Source organism: Mustela lutreola, chromosome X, assembly GCF_030435805.1.
Source record: "Mustela lutreola isolate mMusLut2 chromosome X, mMusLut2.pri, whole genome shotgun sequence".
NCBI classification, from domain to species: Eukaryota; Metazoa; Chordata; class Mammalia; order Carnivora; family Mustelidae; genus Mustela; species Mustela lutreola.
The window spans coordinates 4,198,029-4,219,830 of record NC_081308.1 but is presented as its reverse complement, the minus strand read 5'-3'; the positions used below and the strand labels follow the sequence as shown (position 1 = coordinate 4,219,830).

At 40.2% G+C, this 21,802-nt stretch overlaps 1 long non-coding RNA gene across 1 annotated transcript in view; it reads left to right on the top strand.

Annotated features, from left to right (window-relative positions):
* The first annotated feature begins 3,930 nt into the window (after positions 1-3,930).
* The window catches only part of LOC131821895 (uncharacterized), a 123,137-nt gene continuing 105,265 nt past the window's right edge, over positions 3,931-21,802 (top strand). Inside the window, exons 1-2 of the long non-coding RNA XR_009350011.1 lie at positions 3,931-5,126; positions 16,833-17,009. This is a non-coding gene — a long non-coding RNA (uncharacterized LOC131821895). The remainder of the gene's footprint in view (positions 5,127-16,832; positions 17,010-21,802) is intronic.

Genomic DNA, 21,802 nt, shown 5'->3' with positions numbered 1-21,802 from the left:
ATCAATAAATCTCATCAGGCCGGTATCCTTGAAGTCACATTCTCTCTTTGTCATGTATTCAGTTAGAAATCAAGAACAAAGAGATAAATGCAAAACCTCCATATTTTGAATTTTAAAACACACATTTTTAAAAAATTCATGGGTCATAAAAGATCATAATGGGACAGAAGATATTGATAAACAACCATAACGCTTTAAAAATGGGAAATACTAGAGAACAGGATCGAAAGGGAAATTTAAAATCTCAAGTGTTGACATTAGAAGAGAATGTAAGATGGACATCAATGAGTTGAACATCTAGCACAGGGCATTAGGGAGAAAAACAACTAATTAAACTTCTCCAACATAGATAGAATAAAATAGTAAGACTGAACAACTTCTGGCAAGATTGATTAGGGGAGACAGAGACTATGACAGAGAGAGAGAAATCCACTACCAAAATAAAAAAAGAAAAAAGTATAGATAGTGCCAAGATCAAGAAGATAATAAAATGATAGCATTAACAGCTTCACACCATTAAATAAAAAATGTAGATTTTCAAAAATCTAGAAAGATATAAGTGACTTAAGAGAAAACAAAAATTTTAAAAACTCAAGGGCCGAAGCCCATGTGGTTTTTATGTGTTGATTCTAACAACCAACAAATCATCCCAAGGCAATACAACTCTTCCAGAGACCAGAAAAATAAGAAACTTAACTCATTTTATGAGACGAGCAAACTTTAGTAACCAAGTTATCCAAGGAGAATACATTTTGTTCAATCTAGGAATTAACATCTTAAAATAGCCACAAAACCATCTAGCAATATATAAAGAATCATAATCACATCGTGGGGGAAATTTGGTTTATCTTTGAAATACAAAGCTGGATTGACATCAGAAAGCCCAGTCTATTAATCACCAGAGACAAACCTATGTAATCATTTTAATAGATTAATAAAAAAGCATTTGATCAAATCAATATTAATTCCTCTCTTTTTTATTCAGAGTTCCTTACCAATTACAAATAGAGAACACCTTTTCTACTCTGCTAAATATTTAAAACAAAACTGAGTTGGAGGGTGCCTGAGGGGCTCAGTCAGTTGAGCGTAAGAGACTTGATTTTAACTCCAGTCATGATCTTGGGGTGCTGGGATTGAACCCTACATTCAGCTCCACACTCAATGGGGAGTCTGCTTGTCTCTCTCCCTCTGCTCCTCCCCCTGATCGCTCTCTGTCTCATATTAATCAATCAATCAAGAAAACCTTAAAAAAATAAAATTGAGTTAAAATACATTTCATGGTGCAAAGGTAAAAGCATTTTAAGATCAGAAGTAAGAATGCTTTTTATTGGGGCACCTGGGGGCTCAGTGAAGCGTCTGCCTTCAGCTCAGGTCATGATCCCGGAGTCTTGGGATCGAGTCCCGCATCCGGCTCCCTGCTCAGTGGGAAGCCTTCTTCTCCCTTTCCTCCTTGCGTGTGCTTTCTCTCTCTCACTCTCTCTCTCAAATAAGTAAATAAAATATTGAAAAAAATGCTTTTCATTACCACCTCCATTCAGCTTTGTATTGGAGATATTAAAGAAGAGAAAAAAAAATTACAATCTATAAAGATTATAAAGGAAGGAGCTCTTACCCTTTTGAGTTTATTCATTGTCTATGTAGAAAACCTCAGACCTTGAAGTGGCGGGGTGGTGGGAGGTTGGGGAACCAGGTGGTGGGTATTATAGAGGGCACAGATTGCATGGAGCACTGGATGTGGTGAAAAAACAATGAATACTGTTCTTCTGAAAATAAATAAATTAATTAAAAGAAAAGAAAAGAAAACCTCAGACCTGAAAGTATACTTAGATGAACTGTTCAAACCCATGAGGTTTTATCACCGTTTCTGGATACAACATAAATATTCACAGTCACTGGTGTATTGGTATGTTGACCACAATTAGAACACACATGTTTAGAAAAGACCATTCACAAAGGCACACAAATATAATGAATTAGTAATGAATAGAGCAGAATTGGTGAAAAGACTTTATGAGGAAATTATAAACCTATATTGAAAAATAATAAAGAAGATAAAAATACATGGAGCATTTAACATGGCAGTGATACCTATGTTAGAGCGTGCCTTTTACCTGGAAACCACTGGTCAGGACCAGCCAAAACTCGGGGACCCTTTACTTGGTCCTGGTCTGTCTGTAACTCCTGGTTTGCAGCAGGGACCAGGAAATGCCCTAATCTGTCTCTGAGAAAGGCTACCAAAGCAGCAGACCTGATACTGTGTTTCATCTTTCAATAAAGTAGTTGTTGGAACATACACATTTTGAAACATCTATTAAGGGCACCTGGGTGGCTCAGTCGGTTGGGCAACTGCTTTCAGTTCAGGTCATGATCCTGGAGTCCCAAGATCGAGTCCCACCTTGGGCTCCCTGGTCAGCGGGGAGTCTGCTTCTCCCTCTGACCCTCCCCCATCTCATGCTCTCTCTCAATCTCAAATAAATAAATAAACAATCTTTTAAAAAATTTAAAAAAACGCCACATGTTAAACAATTATATGTAGGCACCACATGTAGAATCATAGTTCCCCAATCAGTTTTTTAAGCCAAAAAGTACCTTACCCATGATTACTTTGGTGACCCTATTTCTTTTTATTACTATTTCCCCCTTTATTCCATTTCTTACATATGCCTTCTGTGCCTATAAAGTGACACCATTAAAAGTGTATGCTTCTTTTTGTCCTAAATGGTAGTAGCTTGGTTTTCCTTTTTATTTTTTATCTCCAGGGATTTGGTGGACCAACCTTACCAAGGATCTAACACCCTTATAATTTGCGATTGCATTCTATTCTCCTCACTAATATGTCTAGGAAAAGCTGAAGAGAGCATCTTTTTTTGCCAAGTGTTATCTAGATGTCTGTATGGGAGGGGTGGTAACCAACTTTGATTAAAGAACGAAGCAAAATAAAAGACGTTACTTCCTAAAGATCCTGCATTGTATTTCTTCTGAAATATTTTAATTATGCCGTGTTAATTCTTCCTATCAAATGCCTGCTGACTTAGCTGCCAGGAGACATAATGTAGAAGATAACATACACATCGTATGCTGTCAGGGTACATGACATACATTTATTGTAACATTATATTTTGTACCTTATAACATTATAAAATTAAAGGACACTAAATTTTCAAGGATGTAATGTGACTCTAGAAGTAAATCACAGCCACGAGTCTTGAGGCTTTATTTCTTGTCTCCTGATGCTTGTCCCCCACCTGTTCCTTGGTATGGGTTCATGGAGGAGGTGTCTGCTTTGAGCTTCTTCAGATCTTTAACAAGCCATTCTATTTAGCAGTTGTTCTGAGGTCCAAGCTTGGACATCTGAAGTTCAGAGGTCATGAGGTCGGTGAATGGACTTGGTAAGGGAAAATGCACTCAGCTTTATCAAGATAAAGGAAAGCTAAGTTGTGGAATACAATTCACATTTTCGGCTATATCAGAAGTCCTAGATTTTTGCTCATGGTGACTTCTTAGCTTGGTCATGACTGATCATTCCAACCTGTAAAAATATTCCTTGGCTAAGATGGCCCAGGACTGAGTCTTGAAAGGTTTTTTACTTTCTTTTGTTTTGTTATATCTTCTTTGCTTTCCTTTTATTGTCACTGTTGCTTTTAATCTGAGAAGATCATTACCCATTCATTTCTTGGTTACGTAATCTTTGTTTAGACATCATTACCAACATCTGACCTAAATTGAGCCAATTATTGCTACCTTCTCATTCCTTAGTGGTGACTTAAATCTGGGCAGTACTACAAGTTTATTAAAAATTAATGAAGAGTAAAATTAAACCACTGGCTCCCTTTTTTTGTTCCCAACTGGTAATGACACAGAAAAAAAAAAAAAAAATCCATGTTTCCATTGTTGACTCATGATTCTTCTCTCTTTTCTTTTATAAAGAACTCTACATGATATTGCCAGCCAAACATGGAATTCAACATAGAAACTATCTTGGGCTCCAACAAAGAGATCACTGAAGTGCCAAAGGCCTCCAGCGTGAGCATCTCATGATATACAGGGGACTACAGCATATTCTATAGAATTGGTTTGAACAGTGAAGAAGGTGGATGGTGGTTAGAGTAAATATTTATCCTCCTCAAAGTTTCTTGAACCCATGGCCATCAGCCCACTCATTGAATGCTGCATGTCCTTGAAGCACCATTGACCTGACCCTTGCTGCATGAGGACTCACCAGGGAAATACCCCTCATGACAGCCTGAGACTCTGGCCCCCAAGTTTCAGTGTCTAAGCTTGTGGGACTGGACCACATAGAGAATGCATTTTGCTAGAACCTGAGGTTGCCAGGACCTGGAATCCAAACAAGTTCCCAGAAGTACTTTGATTTCTCCATACCAAATCCATGGTCACCATATTGCAAAATGATGGTGGTCACATTCATATTCTCACTACGGATCCTGCACTTTTTTCATTGTGTTGACTTCCTTTGTCATGGCGGAGCTTTGCATGGTCTGGGACGATAAGGACCTCGGGATTTCAGCATCAATTAGTAGAGACTCTCCCTCCTTGCTTTCAGTTCTCAAATCAGTAACCAACGAGCAGCATCACATGGAGAACCCCAAGCAAAGGTCTCCGGTGGCAGTCCCTGGGATGTTCTAGCTTTGGTGTTCCTCAGAGTTTGTAATTAGGTTTATATCCCTTGCCTTAATAATCAAAGGGTCCAAAATCATAACTTCAAAGTGCAATGGAAGAAAATAATATTTTATCCAACAACTGCAATGAACACAGGCTGATGTCTCAAATTTATTCCATTCATGATTCTTCAAACCAGAAAAGATGTGTCAACATAGATATGGTCTTTATTGCAGGGAACCAATGCCATGACTGTGTGTACTGTTGATTCCCAGTCACTGAAGCCAGTTTCCTATTTGTGGAGCAAGGACATTTTGCACAAAGCTCTTCTGTTAGATAATGGCAAGTAATACCTTATCTATAGCTGAAAGTCTTAATATGAAAGTTTCTACCTCTTACAAGAGAGGCAGCCTTGGTCCCCCACCAGTGGGATCCAGTTGTCTCTGCCCATTTGTGGAGTAACTTGGAGGACAGGAATCTGGTTTGCTGAAAGACCATGGGGTGGAGAGGTAAGAAACTCCTCATTGGTTTAAATGCAAGCTCAACTATGGCAAATGCAGAAAGGCACGTGGGAAGACTCCTTCGACAGAGCACATTTCTGTTGCCTAGGCTATGAATCCTTAAAGTCTTCCTAAGTAGTGACTGGAATTTACACACAGAATCTTTCCTGTTTTGCATGGTTACGTGTGAGCTAGTGTTTGAAATGCTTTTCGAGTCTCTAATTATCTTGTTTGTATTCTGTGCTCAAACGATGAGAGGGAAGGGTTTTCACCTTGATTATGTTGGCTCCTAGATTGGTAGGTACATGAGAAGCTATAATTTCCATCCAAGGGGTGTAAGGTGGGTTGAAATCTCTAAATAAATGGTAGTGAGATGTCTCTTTATTGCTGTATTGTTCTTTTCATGGAACCTTCATTCAGAATTCTCCAAGGAAGTAGCTGAGAGAACGATGTTTAACCTTACTTCAAAAGGGCCCTTCTCCCGTCTCCTTGAGTGAGTGCGTGCCCACAATTACACCAGGAGCTGCTGTACACAGCTGCAGGGGCACCATCGATTGTAGCCCATGTGAATGGATCCACTAACCCGTGCCATTAGCTTGGACCACCATCTTGTCAAGTAGTGTGACTTTGATTGACCCTTGCAGGGGCCAAATCTGGGAATTTCTCTGACATCTATTGCCCCCATGCACCCTCCAAGTTTTTCTCTCTTGTAGGATGTAGGACTATATGAATAGTCTATGGAAGGTTGGCTTGTTAAGTTAATGTCCAAATTAGATCCTGGACGTCTGAGTTTGGAGCCACATGGAGAGCACTGGTTATTCCCTTCTTTGAAAAGATGAATAATTATTCTCTTGGGCAATTTCATTTTAGAAGATAAATTCAAAGAGGCCAAAATGCATAGATGGCCAAATAAATGCATAGATGGCCAAAGAGAAGCCTAGCCTATTCTGCACACCATCATATCTCACCCCAGTTATATTCTTTTTACTCTGAACTTCGCTGGAGCCCAGGGTCCATCTGTGTACTGGCATACTTCCTACCAATAGGAGTGCCCAAAATTATTTTTCCTGCCAAAATGAAATATATACTTCAAGAGGCCATTTGCACATACCTTCAAGGATTCTACAATGTTACATAACACAGTAATTATTGTGTAAACTTTTAGTTTTAAATAATGGCACACCTTCCAAAACCTGATTTTACAAAACAGCTACATGATTCATGAAAGGCAGCTCCCTTTTTATGTAGTGGTAAGTCAAAAATCTATTGATAAGAGCTACAATGAAGGATCTATTGATAGAAGAAAACTTAAAAAAATTTTTTTTAATTAACATATAATGTATTATTTGCCCCAGGGGTACAGGTCTGTGAATCTTCAGGCTTACACATCACAACAATCACCATAGCACATACCCTCCCCAATGTCCATAACCCAACCACCCTCTCGCTTCTCCCCTCCCCCTGGCAACCCTCAGTTTGTTTTGTGAGATTGAGAGTCTCTTATGGTTTGTCTCCCTCCTGATCCAATCTTGTTTCATTTTTTCCATCCCTACCCAATTCCTACCCAATTTTCCATCCCTACTCAAATTCCTTGTATCAGGGAGATCATATGATAATTGTCTTTCTCTGTTGGACTTATTTTGCTCAGTATAATACCCTTTAGTTCCATCCATGTTGTGGTAAATGCCAAGATTTCATTTCTTTTAATGGCTGCATAGTATTCCATTATATGTATATACCACGTCTTCTTTGTCCATTCATCAGTTGATGGACATCTAGGTTCTTTCTGTAGTTTGGCTATTGAGGAATTGCTGCTATAAGCATTCAGGTGTATGTGTCCCTTCAGATCACTGCGTTTGTATCTTTAGGGTAAATACCCAGTAGTGCAATTGATGGGTCATAGTGTAGCTCTATTTTCAACTTTTTGAGGAACTTCCATGCTGTTTTCCAGAGTGGCTGCACCAGCTTGCATTCCCACCAACAGTGTAGGAGGGTTCCCCTTTCTCCGCATCCTCGCCAGCATCTGTCGTTTCCTGACTTGTTAATTTTAGCCATTCTGACTGGCGTGAAGTGGTATCTCACTGTGGTTTTGATTTGTATTTTCCTCATGCTGAGAGATGTGGAGCACTTTTTCATGTGTCTGTTGGCCATCTGGATGTCTTCTTTGCAGAAATGTCTGTTCATGTCCTCTGCCCATTTCTTGATGGATTATTTGTTCTTTGGTTGTTGAGTTAGCTAAGTTCTTTATAGATTTTGGATACCAGCCCTTTTTCTGATATGTTGTTTGCAAATATCTTCTCCCATTCTGTCAGTTGTCTTTTGGTTTAGTTGACTGTTTCCTTTGCTGTGCAAAAGCTTTTGATCTTGAGAAGTCCAGTAGTTCATTGTTGCCCTGGCTTCCCTTACCTTTGGCGATGTTTCTAGGAAGAGGTTGCTGTAGCTGAGGTCAAAGAGGTTGCTGCCTGTGTTCTCCTCAAGGATTTTGATGGATTCCTGTCTCACATTGAGGTCTTTCATCCATTTTTAGTCTATTTTTGTGTGTGGTGTACGGAAATGGTCCTGTTTCATTTTTCTGCACATTACTGTCCAATTTTCCCAACACCATTTGTTGGATAATTACCTGTATGAATGTCTTTTTTCCGTTGGACATTCTTTCCTGCTTTGTCAAAGATTAGTTGACCATAGAGTTGAGGGTCTATTTCTGGGCTCTCTATTCTGTTCCATTGATCTATGTGTCTGTTTTCATGCCAGTACCATACTGTCTTGATGATGACAGCTTTGTAATAGAGCTTGAAGTCTGGAATTGTGATGCCACCAACTTTGGCTTTCCTTTTCAACATTCTTCTTGCTATTCAGGGTCTTTCTGGTTCCACGTACATTTTAGGATTATTTGTTCCATTTCTTTGAAAAAAAATTGATGATATTTTGATAGGGCTTGCATTAAACTTGTAGATTGCTTTAGGTAGCATAGACATTTTCACGATATTTGTTCTTCCAGTCCATGAGCATGGCACTTTTTCCTATTTCTTTGTGCCTTCCTCAATTTCTTTCATGAGTACTTTGTACTTTTCTGAGTATAGATTCTGTGCCTCTTTTAGGTTTATTCCTAGGTATCTTATGGTTTTGGGCGCAATTGTAAATGGGATCGACTCTTTAATTTCTCTTTCTTCTCTCTTGTTGGTGTATAGAAATGCAACTGATTTCTGTGCATTGATTTTATATCCTGACACTTTACTGAATTCCTGTATGAGTTCTAGCAGTTTGGAGTGGAGTCTTGGGTTTTCCACATAAAATATCATATCACTCGCAAAGAGTGATAGTTTGATTCCTTTGCCGATTTGGATGACTTTAATTTCTTTTTGTTGTCTGATTGCCGAGGCTAGGACCTCTAGTACTATGTTGAATAGCGGTGGTGATAGTGGACATCCCTACTGTGTTCCTGATCTTAGGGGAAAAGCTCTCAGTTTTTCCATATTGGGAATGATATTCACTGTGGGTTTTTCATAGATGGTTTTGATGATATTGAGGTATGTGCCCTCTATCCTTACACTTTGAAGAGTTTTGATCAGGAAGGGATACTGTACTTTGTCAAATGCTTTTTCAGCATCTATTGAGAGTATCATATGGTTCTTGTTCTTTCTTTTATTGATGTATTGTATCACATTGATTGATTTACAGATGTTGAACCAACCTTGCAGCCCTGGAATAAATCTCACTGGGTCGTGATGAATAATCTTTTTAATGTACTGTTGGATCCTATTGGTTAGTAGTTCGGTGCGAATTTTCACATCTGTGTTCATCAAGGATATTGGTCTGTAATTCTCTTTTTTGATGGGATCTTTGTCTGGTTTCAGGATCAAGGTAATGCTGGCCTCATAAAATGAGTTCGGAAGTTTTCCTTCCATTTCTATTTTTTGAAACAGTTTCAGGATAATAGGTATTAATTCTTCTTTAAATGTTTGGTAGAAATCCCCTGGGAAGCCATCTGGCCCTGGGTATTTGTTTGTTGGGAGGTTTTTGATGACTGCTTTAATCTCCTGACTAGTTATGGGTCTGTCCAGGTTTTCTATTTCTTTCTGGTTCTTTTTGGTAGCATACGTCTCTAGGAATCCATCCATTTCTTCCAGATTGTCAAATTTGCTGGTGTATAGTTGCTCACAATATGTTCTTAAAATTGTTTGTATTTCTTTGGTGTTGGTTGTGATCTCTCCTCTGTCATTCATTATTTGATTTATTTGGGTCATTTGTGTTTTCTTTTTGTAAGTCTGGCCAGGGGTTTATCAATCTTACTAATTCTTTCAAAGAACTGGCTCCTAGTTTCATTGATCTGTTCTACTTTTCTTTTGGCTTTTATTTCATTGGTTTCTGCTCTGATCTTTATTACTTCTCTGCTCCTGCTGGGTTTTGGGCTTTCTTTGCTGTTTTTTCCCCCAGCTCCTTTAGATATAGGGTTAGGTTGTGTACTTGAGACCTTTCTTGTTTCTTGAGAAAGGCTTCTATCACTGTGTACTTCCCTCTGAGGACCACCTTTGCTGTGTCCCACAGATTTTAAACAGTTGTATTTTCATTTTCATTTATTTCCATGATTATTTTTAATTCTTCTTTAATTTCCTGGTTGACCCATTCATTCTTTAGAAGGATGCTCTTTAGCCTCTATGTATTTGAGTTCTTTCCAACTTTCCTCCTGTGATTGACTTCTAGCTTCAGAGCACTGTGGTCTGAAAATATGCAGGGAATGATCCCACTCTTTTTGTACCGGTTGAGATCTGATTTGTGACCCAGGATGGGATCTATTCTGGAGAATGTTCCATGTGCACTAGAGAAGAATGTGTATTCTGTTGCTTTGGGATGGAATGTTCTAAGTATATCTGTGATGTCCATCTGGTCCAGTGTGTCATTTAAGGCCTTTATTTCCTTGTCGATCTTCTGATTGGATGATCTGCCCATTTCAGTGAGGGGAGTGTTAAAGTCCCCTACTATTATTGTATTATTGTTGATGTGTTTCTTTGATTTTGTTATTAATTGGTTTATATCATTGGCTGCTCCCTTGTCAGGAGCACAGATATTTAAAATTGTTAGATCTTCTTGTTGGCTGGACCCTTTGAGTATGATATAGTGTTCTTCTTCATCTCTTATTATAGTCTTTGGCTTAAAATCGAATTGATCTGCTATAAGGATTGCCACCCCAGTTTTCTTTTGATGTCCCTTAGCATGGTAAATTGTTTTCCACCCCCTCACTTTAAATCTGGAGGTGTCTTTGTGTCTAAAATGAGTTTCTTGTAGATAGCATATTGATGGGTTTTGTTTCTTTATACATTTGGATAACCTATGTCTTTTGATTGGGACATCTACCCCATTTACATTCAGGGTAACTACTGAAAGATATGAATTTAGTGCATTTCATTGTCTGTTACTGTATATTGTCTCTATTCCTTTCTGGTTTACCAGTTTTAGGCTGTCTCTTTACTTGGAGGACCTGTTCCAATATTTCCTGTAGGACTGATTTGGTGTTTACAAATTCTTTTAGTTTTTGTTTGTCCTGAAAGTTTTTTATCTCTCCTTCTATTTTCAATGATAGCCTATAGCTGGACATAGTATTCTTGGCTGCATGTTTTTCTCATTTATTGCTCTGAATATATCATTTCAGTCCTTTCTGGACTGCCAAGTCTCTGTGAATAAGTCTGCTGCCAATCTAATATTTTTACCATTGTATGTAACAGAGTTCTTATCCCGAGCTGCTTTCAGGATTTTCTCTTTGTCACTAAGACAATGTAAGTTTTACTATTAGATGACAAGGTGTGGACCTACTTTTATTGATTTTGAGGGGGGATCTCTGTGCCTCCTGGATTTTGATGCTTGTTCCCTTTGCCATATTAGGATAATTCTTTACTATAATTTGCTCAAATATACCTCCTGCCTCCACTTCTTCTTCTTCTGGAATCCCAATTATTCTAATATTGCTTCATCTTATGGTGTCACTTATCTCTCAAATTCTCGCCTCGTGGTCCAGTAGTTCTTTTTTTTTTTTTTTTTTTTTTCTTCTCTCTCTGTTGCTCAGCTTCTTTATTCTCCATTATTTGGTCTTCTATATCACTAATTTTCTCTTCTGCCTCATTTAACCTAGCAGTAAGAGCCTCCATTTTTGATTGCACCTCATTAGTAGCTTTTTTGATTTCAGCTTGTTGGGATTTTAGTTCTTTTATTTCTCTAGAAAGGGCTTTTATTTCTCCAGATAGTGTTTCTCTAATATCTTCCATGCCTTTTTTGAGCCCAGCTAGCGCCTTGAGAATCATCATTCTGAATTCTAGATCTGACATATTACCAATGTCCATTTTGATTAGGTCCTTAGTCTTGGGTACTGCCTCTTGTTCTTTTTTTTTTTTTTTTTTTTTTGTGATGAGTTTTTCCTCCTTGTCATTTTATACAGATAAGAATATGTGAACAAGAGAATAAAATACTAAAAGGGTTGCAATGACCCCATAAAATGCATGCTAACCAAATCAGAAGTGACCCAAATTGGGGGGAGAAGAAAGGAGGTAAGAAGAAATTTTTAAAAATTAAAAAAATATATATTTATATTATATTGGTGAATAGAACAGAGCTACCCACTTGATTTGGGGTGTATTTTGGTCTCTTAGAAGAAACTACCTTCCAAAATTTTAAAGAAAGAAAGAATATACAAAAATGAGGGTAATCATAGTGATGGGATGGAATATGATTGTAAAGATGAAAATTTAAAAAAAATTCTCAAAAAGGTATTTATAAGATAAGTTGGTTGGAAAAAGAAAGAAAAAGAAAGTGGAGAGGATTTGCTCAGGCTGGAAACTAGAACAAAGCCCTGTGCTAGATATAGGGTACATTTTGATCTATTAGAAGAAATTGTATCCCAAAATTTTTTACAAGAAAAAAACCCTAAATGCATACAAAAAATAAAGTTAGCTACAATGAAGGATAAAACATGACTATAATAATGACGGTTTTAAAAGTTTTTTTTTTTTTTTTTAAGAAATGTATTGTTAAGATAAACTAGTTTAAAATGTTAAAAGAGGAGAGAGGAAAAGTTAAGAAAATTAGAATAAGAAAAAAAAATAAAATTAAAAATATTTAATTCACTTTGCAAGACTAAAGGATTATAGGGGAGAAAACCATGAATTCTGTGCTTTGATTTCCAGTTCTCTGGAATTCCGCTGTTCTCCTTGATCCGTGATCTTGGTCTTGGCCGGATGTTCTTGCTGATCTTCTGCAGGAGGGGCCTGTCGCTGTGATTCTCAAGCGTCTTTGCCTGAGGCGGAACTGCACCGCCCCTGCCGGGGCCGGGCTAAGTCATCCGCTGCGGTTCACTCCGAGCTTTTGTTCCCCGAGCGCTCTCCGTAGAGCTGGGGAGGCCGGGAAGGAAGATGGCGGCCGCCAGTCTCTGCCGGGAGAGCTCAGGGCCCAGCTCCTCCATGCGCCCTCGGGGGAAAAGCGCTCAGTCACTCCCATCTCCCTGGTCTCCGGCTGCGACGAAGCTTTTCTGTCTCCGGCGCACGGCCCCATTGGGAGTCTCCAAACCCCGCAGATCCCTGCCTCAGAGAAGGAAGGTGAGCGTCCCGGATCTGCCGCCTTCCCCGCTCTGATACTTGCGAGCTCTGTGACACTCAGACACCCCTGATCCTTCTGTGACCCTGAGGGACCTGAGACCCCACTGTCCCCGCAAGGGCTGCAGCCCACTTAGCCTCTAGAGCAACGTCCCTCAGTGAGCCGACTTCTAGAAGTTCTAGAAGTTCTAGAAGTTCGGCTAACTCCGCGCACTCTCTTCCCGTGGCTTCCTACCGTCTCCGCGCGTCCTACCTTCCGGAAAGTGGTCGCTTTTCTGTTCCTAGAATTGCTGCTCTTCTTCTCTTCGAACCCCTGTTTCGTCTGTCGGTGTTCAGAACGGTTTGAAAACTATCTCACTGGACTCCCAGGGCATGACGATATTTCGGTCTCGTACTCCTCCGCCATCTGGCTTCCCCCTTCTGTACGTTTGTTTCTTCGTTTTTGGTCACAATATTGTATTTAAACTTCACCCCTGTTTTGGAGGCAGGTCGTTCTGCTTTCTCAGAGGTGGCTGAACTCCAAAAAAAAGCTGGATTTGTAAACCAAAGGGATCTAATCAATGAGACACCAGGCTGGGATTTGAATAGAGGTCTCTGGGCTTCTAACCTTACCCCTCAAATTCTAGCACCTTCCTCTCTTCTCCTTATTTATATCATTATTAGGTTATAATTGTGTGCTAAGATGTAAGGGAAATGTGTCTTTTCTGTGTCTCTTGAACTGTTTCTGTAAATGAGTATTTATGGACAATCTTTCTCCTCCCAAGTGTGTAAAAAAAAATTCCAAGGGTTGCATTAAGCCTGTTATAACCCAGAGCCTCTCTCTTGACCCTCAGCTGCCTCTTGTTTTAAAACAATGCTTGGAAGGAAATAAATTGTTAGCTCTCATGGCAAAGCCTTTATGCCGGGCTTTAGGGGATCATTACCATAATATTATGCGTCAGGAAGCAATTTTCCAAATGACACTTCAGTGACCCCAAAGAGCCTTAAATCAAAGCAGAGAGTCTTGGATTGTGACTATCTAGTGCAAAAATAGTCATCGACTTCTGTGTTTTTTTTTTTTTTTTTTTTTTAATAATCAAGCAGCTATCACACAGAGAACAAAGTTATTCAGCTTCCAATTCTTTGGATTGTTGTCTGAGCCCCAGTGGATATCACAGTGTTGGAGAAGGTGCTAAATTTGGATGGTATTGGGGTGGGTGGGGGATGGACACCAACCCAAACTTAGAAATGGGTCATCCTCTCATACGGTCGTCGGGAATTCTTGACTGGAATATTCATAAACTAGATTATAAATGTCTTGAGAGAAGGGATCATGTCTTATTCAATGTTTTATCCCTGCCTGCTGGATCAGTGCCTCATTCCAAACACAAAGGAGCCCAAGACCCACTTCTGGAACTGAGTTATCAAACCTTCCCAATGTGGAGAATCATGTCTTTCAATAACGACTCAGTTTTCCTCTTTATTCAATAGCTTAGTTCTCCCAAACGCACAGAGAATGGGCTTTTCTCCTGCCGTCCCCAGTACGTTTTCCAGAAAATAAGATGTATGCTAATGCCATTTCAATTGAAAGAGCTTTTGACTAGGAGTATTATGGCCATCTGAGAATAATCACTTGCTATTTGTATTATGCAAAAAACTTTGTCTAAAGCACTCTGTTTGTAAATAAAGGCCAGAAACTGCCTATAATACAGATGTAGGTCCACTATCACTTCCTAGAATATGGATCTTGATAAAGTACCAGAATAGACCCATTAATGTAAGCCACTTATTTCTGTGTGGTTAGAACAGTTGCGGTTTTAGGAGAACGGGGGCAGATGAGAAACCTGGCAAAGAGTTCCCAATCATTCAGTTCCTCTTTCACAGAGTGTCAGATTTTCAGGAGACTGAAGTGATGGCTGTCAAACCTGTTTCTGTCCTTAGATCAGCCCCCAGAATATAGAACAGGAAGGGATTAAAACCAACAACTCAAAGACTACCCTAGAGGAGCTTTCGCGTGTGTAGTGCGGAGGTCTAATGGTCGTCATCCCTGTCTCTAAGTGACAGGAACACCTGGCTAGAAATGCATGGATAAACACTCAGCACTTCAAGAAAATGCCAGATAGAAACTAACCCAGTAAAAAAAAAAAAGAAGCATTCTGGGCACAGATCAGCTGGGGAAGGAGAAGAAAGAACCAAGAGAAAATCCCAGCCACCTCAGATGGGACATGCTTCCCTCTACACCTTGCTCAAGCATTGCTCAGTGGGCACGTGAGAAGATGAGGCATATCCTTTGTAATCCACCGTGTTGCAGAAAGCCCCAGTTACCATTGTAGACCATCAGTGGCATCATCACCAAAAAAGCCCTTTTACTTTCTTCCAAAAGTTCCAAATCAAACAGCTTCTCCAAGGATTGTTGTGTTTTGAGAATCTGATTATCAGTGGTAATTCAACGTGTTACAAGAAAACAGGATGGAGGGAGCCCCACCGATGAAGCAAGGAGATGTATTGACAAATCAATTCCATCAGCATTGAGGAAAGTAGGCCAAGGTAGGAACTAATGATGGTCCTGGGAGGAACCACTTCTCAATCTAATTCTGAGACACCCCCCCCCCCCCATGTGCGTTTGGGTGTCAAAACACAAAACAAATAAAACAAACAGAAACCAAATCCAGACTTAGGAGAGAGTTTTATTCCAAAAGATTTTTGCAAGGGGAGAAAGCCAGGAGGGGCATGAGGTCTATGGAGTTTGGGAGGACACTCTGTCTATAAGGTCAGGAAGAACACTTTGGCAAAAGGGGATTTTCTTTTACAGAGAGGAGCAACCATGGCTGTCATGACCTACGAGTCTGGAAGGAACCAGGCTTGGAGAAGTGGGATGAAAGGCGGCACAATGAGATGGTAGACCAGAGCTTCCTTTCCCCTGAGCCAGCCTGTCCTCAGGAGGGGATGACCTTGTTCATGTTGAGGCTGCCAAAGAGAAACTAGCTCAGCAAAAAGTTCAGGGCCTTGTGGGAAGGAGAACAGCTGAAACAAAGTTCGGCTAACAGGCATTTTCTTCCAGTGGATCAGTGGGGACAAGCTGTCCAGTGAATCATTCACAGGGCCAAGAACGGGAATCTGGAGGGTGGGTGTCTGGCCTTCTAGGTAAACTATCAGGCATCCCTGAACATTATCTAACTCACAGGAGGAAGGGTGTTTCTCTGCAGTCAGTGGCTTCTCTGGACATTTCCTATAGATGGAGTCTACAGTATGTGACCTTTGTGTCTGGCTTCTTTGTGTATAATGTCTTTGAGGTTCATCCACATTGTAGCATGTGTCAGAATTCCATTGTTTTTTTATGGCCAAATAATATTCCATTATATGGATGGAACATATTTTTCTTATCCATTCATCAGTCGGTGAACATTTACGGTTTTTCCACATATTGGCTATTATGAAGAATGCTGCGATGAACATTCATATATGAGTTCTTTTGTGGGGACATGCATTTTTATTTCTCTTAAACAAATGGCTTCATTTCTACAAAATCTTGTGACCTAGAGAGGCCACCTACTCTTAGAGGGTAGGTCCCAGGACTACTTACAAGTACCTACAGAATCCAGGATCCTGGTGCTGCAAACCCTGCGCAGAACCACATAAGCAGTACCTATCCCCAAACCTTACACTCATGACATGGCTTGCTCAATCTACATGTCCTAAAGCTTAGATTTGCACTGAATGTCTTAGCCCTTGGGGATCAGTCATGTTCTCAAGAAATAAGAAGCCAGTTTCCTCCTGGAGGAAAGTGTTGTTGAGTAGAGTGTTGGCCTGAACACAGCGATTTCTGTATCTATGTCAAAAAATGTTTGCAGGTAGGAAGCAGTCCATTTCATCCAAGGATATGTTAATTAAGTACAGGCATTCAGGCAGTGATGGAGAGAGAAAAGATACTGGATTTGGGTTAGAAGACCTTAGTTCAGTCCTTCTTGGGCTCTTTCTTCACTGTGGGAGAGACTGTTTGCCTACACCTTCTTCCACATGCCCAGCCATGTCCATTCCCAGTCTTCCTCATACACATGCCCAGCTGACCAGGTCCTCCCCGAAGTGAGCAGAAGTGAATATGCTAGGCATAAATATGGAACTTGGTCACAAGATGTACCCCTGCTGTGCTTCCTTCCAGCTTACTACAGTGCTGATGCCCAGAGGAATGCTGGGAGGTGGGGGTTGAAGACACAGACATGTGACAGCTTGGGTCCCTGAATGGCGGTGTGGAGCAGAGACTTCCCCTCAGCACAAGCTCTACACTGTGCACGAGAGTGACCCCGTCTGTTTGTAGCTGCAGCTTCCTCTGCCCCTGGTAAGTGATATTTCTCCCTGAAACCCTGTCTGACAGAGATGACAGCACTTCCAGTATCTTCTGTTCTTCTGAGAATAGATTAAGCAACCCATGTAAAAAGCTCCATAGCTATACATTGTACCACAAACATCTATTGTTAGAATTACCACTGAAGTGAGAAGTCATGGTTTATCGCTCACAGCTGAAGCTCTAGGTTTATCCACACAGAGTAGAGCTAGAGATGTAGTTGTTAGAAAATGTGGAAGGAGACCCATGATCACCATATAAAGCTAATTTTCAAAACTCCAAATACTGGCTTGGTACAAAACTGAGAAACATTAAATGCAAAACCAGAACAATTCTTGGCAACAGACATGGGACAGTTGAAAGAAATTTCCCCCCTAGTTGAATTTCATGGCATGAAAGTTTTCATTTTTGAGGGGCTATAATTATTTAGACATTTGCTCAGGGACAAGTTTAACAAAATAAGAACTTTTCAAAGTGACTGTGTTCTGTTGAAGGGGAGCTCGTGTGGCAGAAGTAATACCCTCTAATCTAAACACAGGACCTTCTGGAATTGTCTTTGTCTTCTATTTTATAGCAAAGATTTGATTGAAAACTAGACAGAAGTGTGGGCCATTAATACCTGCATATTGTACGTGCCTGGAATTTATTGTATGTGAATGCTGTGGTCAAGTGATACATAGGGGTATGGTATTGCCATCAACCATATTATATGGAATTAGGGAGAGCGTGTGTGTTATTTTATTGGACTTATAAAAAAATCTCTCCACAAGCATACCCTACCAGATGAAAACAGTGGTCCAATAAAATGTAGACTGATGTCTCTACCGGTGGTTAAAACTATACCTTATAGCACGGGGAATGCATTTTGTGAGCCTGACAGTGGGAGTGTTATGGGTCCTCAATACATGCAAAATTATAATAATTGTTTCTACTTGCTCTCTGATTCAGAATCATTAATTGATTTTCCTTATTGTATTCGAATTAGAGTCCATTTGGAAATGTTTTATTAATTGCCAGCATACTCCAGGCTCCTTGGCAGTAGCTTTCCACTCTGTAGAAGCTGTTGCTTGTTTTTGTATTATTTATGAAGGGTATGTTTATTCTTTCTTAGCATAAAAAAGTACTTCTTCCAAACACTAGATTGCTCTCAGGAATAATGATGATGTGTTGATACAGAGAAGTGGAGTGATGTTTAGGCTCCTGGATCTGTCCTTGGGTCTTCCACATACTAATGGGGTCGGCTTGGAAACTTGGCTTAAATTCTCGGTGTGTCACTTTTCTTGTTTATAAAATGAGGATGGTAACCACAAGGTCTCCTTCCTAGGGGTGCTGTGAGGGTTTAGGAGATTATCAGAACCGTTCTTGGCCCCTTGTCAAGGTTCAATACTTGCGAGTTATTTTTATTGTTGACCTTTGGTTCTTATCTGGTTTATTTATTCATGAAGTGATGATTGAGTGCTTCCCAGGTGCTAGAAACAGTGCTGGTTTCTTGCAAACAGAGAGATAATTACCAGTAAGGTTTGGTGAGCTTCACACGTGACGGGGAGACACCACGACCTCCATTCGATGTTGTCATGCTTATGGCTGAAGTAAATTAGAGACATGCTAGTGTGAAAGTAAGGAGTTATTTTATTTTATTTTTGGACACTTTCTTTTCTAATTGTACCATTTCCTCCCATGGGAGTTTAATACCATGGTTCCATTGTACATTGCATGCATATTTGTCCTTTATACATAAAAACACTAAGATTTCATTCAACCCTGAGATTCAAGCTTGGTCTCTTAGGGGGCTCTGTTGTCTCCATTGACAGGGTATGCTGTAGCATTGAACAGGCAGAGAAGAAATTTGGATAAGACAAATAAGAGTGCATTCCCATGGTCATACTGGCTGAAGCACCTAACACATTCCTGAGTGACACAATCCACGTGTCTCCATATCCATGGCTGCATAGAGTCGTGTTCACATATACGTGTCTGTTGTGTGTGCTAATGCTGTTTAGGTGTGTAAGGCTACTTCATTTTTAAAACATACCTGGTTCTCATTAGCAAGTAGAGTTGACATTCTTCTTAACATATCCTTTTTAGTGACTCTTAGTGATTTTTTAAGTGATTTTCATGCATTGTTCAACAGGGTTAGTCCCATGACGTATGGGAGGAAAAATCGCATACCTCCAAAGTTTATTTTATATCAGTGACTTACTGAGTGGACAAATCTTGTAGTTCAGAGTGAACCAAACTGGATAGGGAATATGTTTTTAAAAAAGACTCATTAAGATCTGTTTCCCCATCCTAATGATCACAACAAAATTTTTATAGGATATCTGAGAAGCAAAACAGTCAAGCATGATCCTAGTGCTGGGGAAACATCATTGTAAATGTCCAAGTATCTGTGTACACACACATGTTCTGGTTGTGGTAAGAAACATTCTCAGAGCTAAGTGTCAGAAAAGAGGACAGAGGTCCCCAAGACAGTAAGAGATACCCAGCAGTGTAGTCTAGAACTTAATCTTGTTCAAAAAGAGGTCTGGCCTTCACCCCTTAGTTTCTGGAAGTGACCTCTAAGCCCTTGGAATGTCTTGCCCGAGTGGGGTATCTTTGTTTGCCCCAGGGACTTTGGGTCACTGGGTTGTGTGACACTATGATTTAGGGTGGGGTGCTGGCCATGCTAGAAAACTGAACAGAGTGACACAAAAGGTCGGGGCTTTGGATCATGCGGTGTCTTCCTGAGTGGCTGGAGACTGAGGTCATCCACTGGTCAGTCTGTCATTCTTCCATGATGGAACCCCCATACAGACTCTAGACACCAAGTCTCAGCTGTGTTGCTCCATGGCAGGACTCCCTGTGTAATGTCACACATCAGTGCTGGGAGTGGAATACTGCCCATGTCTCCACAGAGAGAGGACACCTGGAAGCTCTGCATTGGCAGGTTTCCCACATGCATCTCTGTACACCTTTTCCCTTTGCTGATTTCCATGTGTACCCTTTTGCTGTAGTAAACCATAACTGTAAACCATAAACCATAAACATAAGGAAGACATAAACCATAAGCCATAAACATAGGGAAAACAGCTTTCTGTAAGATCTGTGAATCCTTCTATAGAATTATTAAACCTGAAGGTGGTCTGGAAAAATCCGCCAGATCTTGCAATTAGCATCAAAAGGGTAATAGTCTGGAGCACCTGGGTGGCCCATTCAGTTGAGCGTCTGCCTTCAGCTCAGGTCATAATCTCAGGGTCCTGGGATGGAGCCCCACATCAGGCTCCCTGCTCAGCAGAGGGTTTGCGTCTTCCTCTGCCCCTCCCCCTGCTCATGCTTGCTCTCTCTCTCTTTCTCTAAAATCAATAAATAAAATCTAAAAAAAAAAAAAAAGTGGTGACAATCTTGAGGACTGTTCCCAAGGTAGACTTGGTAGTTGGCTAACGTTTGCATGGGCCTGTAGTCATAAGCAAGGGGAAGCCACAGGAGGGCGTCAGATTCAGGAGGTGGAGTGTGGTAAGAAGGACATCATGTGTGGCTCCAGCCAAGAAGCCAGACACCATTCCTGGGGGGTTCCCAGCATAAGCACTGTTAATCAGGGCTGGAACCGTGTGGGCTCCATGACATCGTGCATGGATGGACCAACCCTGTTGAACAAGCTGGGTGCAGGGGAGTGAAGACCATCATCTAGTGCTGGTGAATGCTAGAAACACCACACTCAGTACAAGGAAGAAGTTATGGTTGTAGACATCATAGTCAGGGGGAGCTTCCTGGAGGAGGTAGGCTTCAGCTTGAGTGATATTTGTGGATACCACTTGAAGAATAGGAGCTACAGGAGTGAATGTTCAAGGCACTGATGTTCAGGGAATTCTTGTAGGCCAGGGCATAGACCTTTCCTTTTTGAAGGGGTGGGTGGGAGTTGACTCATGTATAGAATGACAGAGTCAAATGTGAAAAGTTTGTGGGTGATCTTCAACCTCTGGGTAAAGAATCTGGGTTTTCTCATACCTCTTTTATTACTCACTGTCTTTAACTATGGCCTTGGGAAAATTAGTTTCTTCATTTGAAAAAAAAAATGTATGTTAATATTTAATTTAGAGAGCTCTTGTAAAATGTAAGTAAGAAATGTATATAAAATATTTATTACTTTCCCTCACACCTTGGAGATGTTCAAAATAGGGGTTTCCTTTTATCCCAACTAAGGATAGCCTAAAGGTTTAAACAGGAGAGTTCTATGAAAAATATGGTATTTAAGAATTTTTTTTTTTCTGGAAGAAAGCAACCAAGATGAAATAAAATTAGAAATAAATTGAAAACAGAGAGAAGAACTCAATTAAAAAAGAAATAAATACAACTTTAGGTATTTTGAAAATTGATACTTTTTTTTTTTAAGAATCCCCTTGTCACACAACACAAGAAACGATTAACAGTGGAGAAACTCAACAGATGGTGCCTTTACCAAGTGACCCTGGATAGCATCATTAGTGATGAGTCATATGGAAATCATGGACTCCTAATAGGACATGAAGAGAAGGGCACCTCACCTCTGAGGACTTCTTCCCCAAAACCCATCTCGGCAATTTAATCATTAGAAAGCATCAGACAAATCCAGGTTGAGGGACATTCTAAAAAATATCTAACTGTAAAGGTCAGAAAAAGCAAAGAAATTCTGAGAAATTGTCATGGTGCTGGGGAGACTAGGAGGCATAACAACGAAATGCTACGTAGTATCCTGGATGGGATCTTGGAACAGAAAAAAATCTCATTATTGGAAAAACTGGGAAAATCCTCATAAAGTCTATAAATACAGT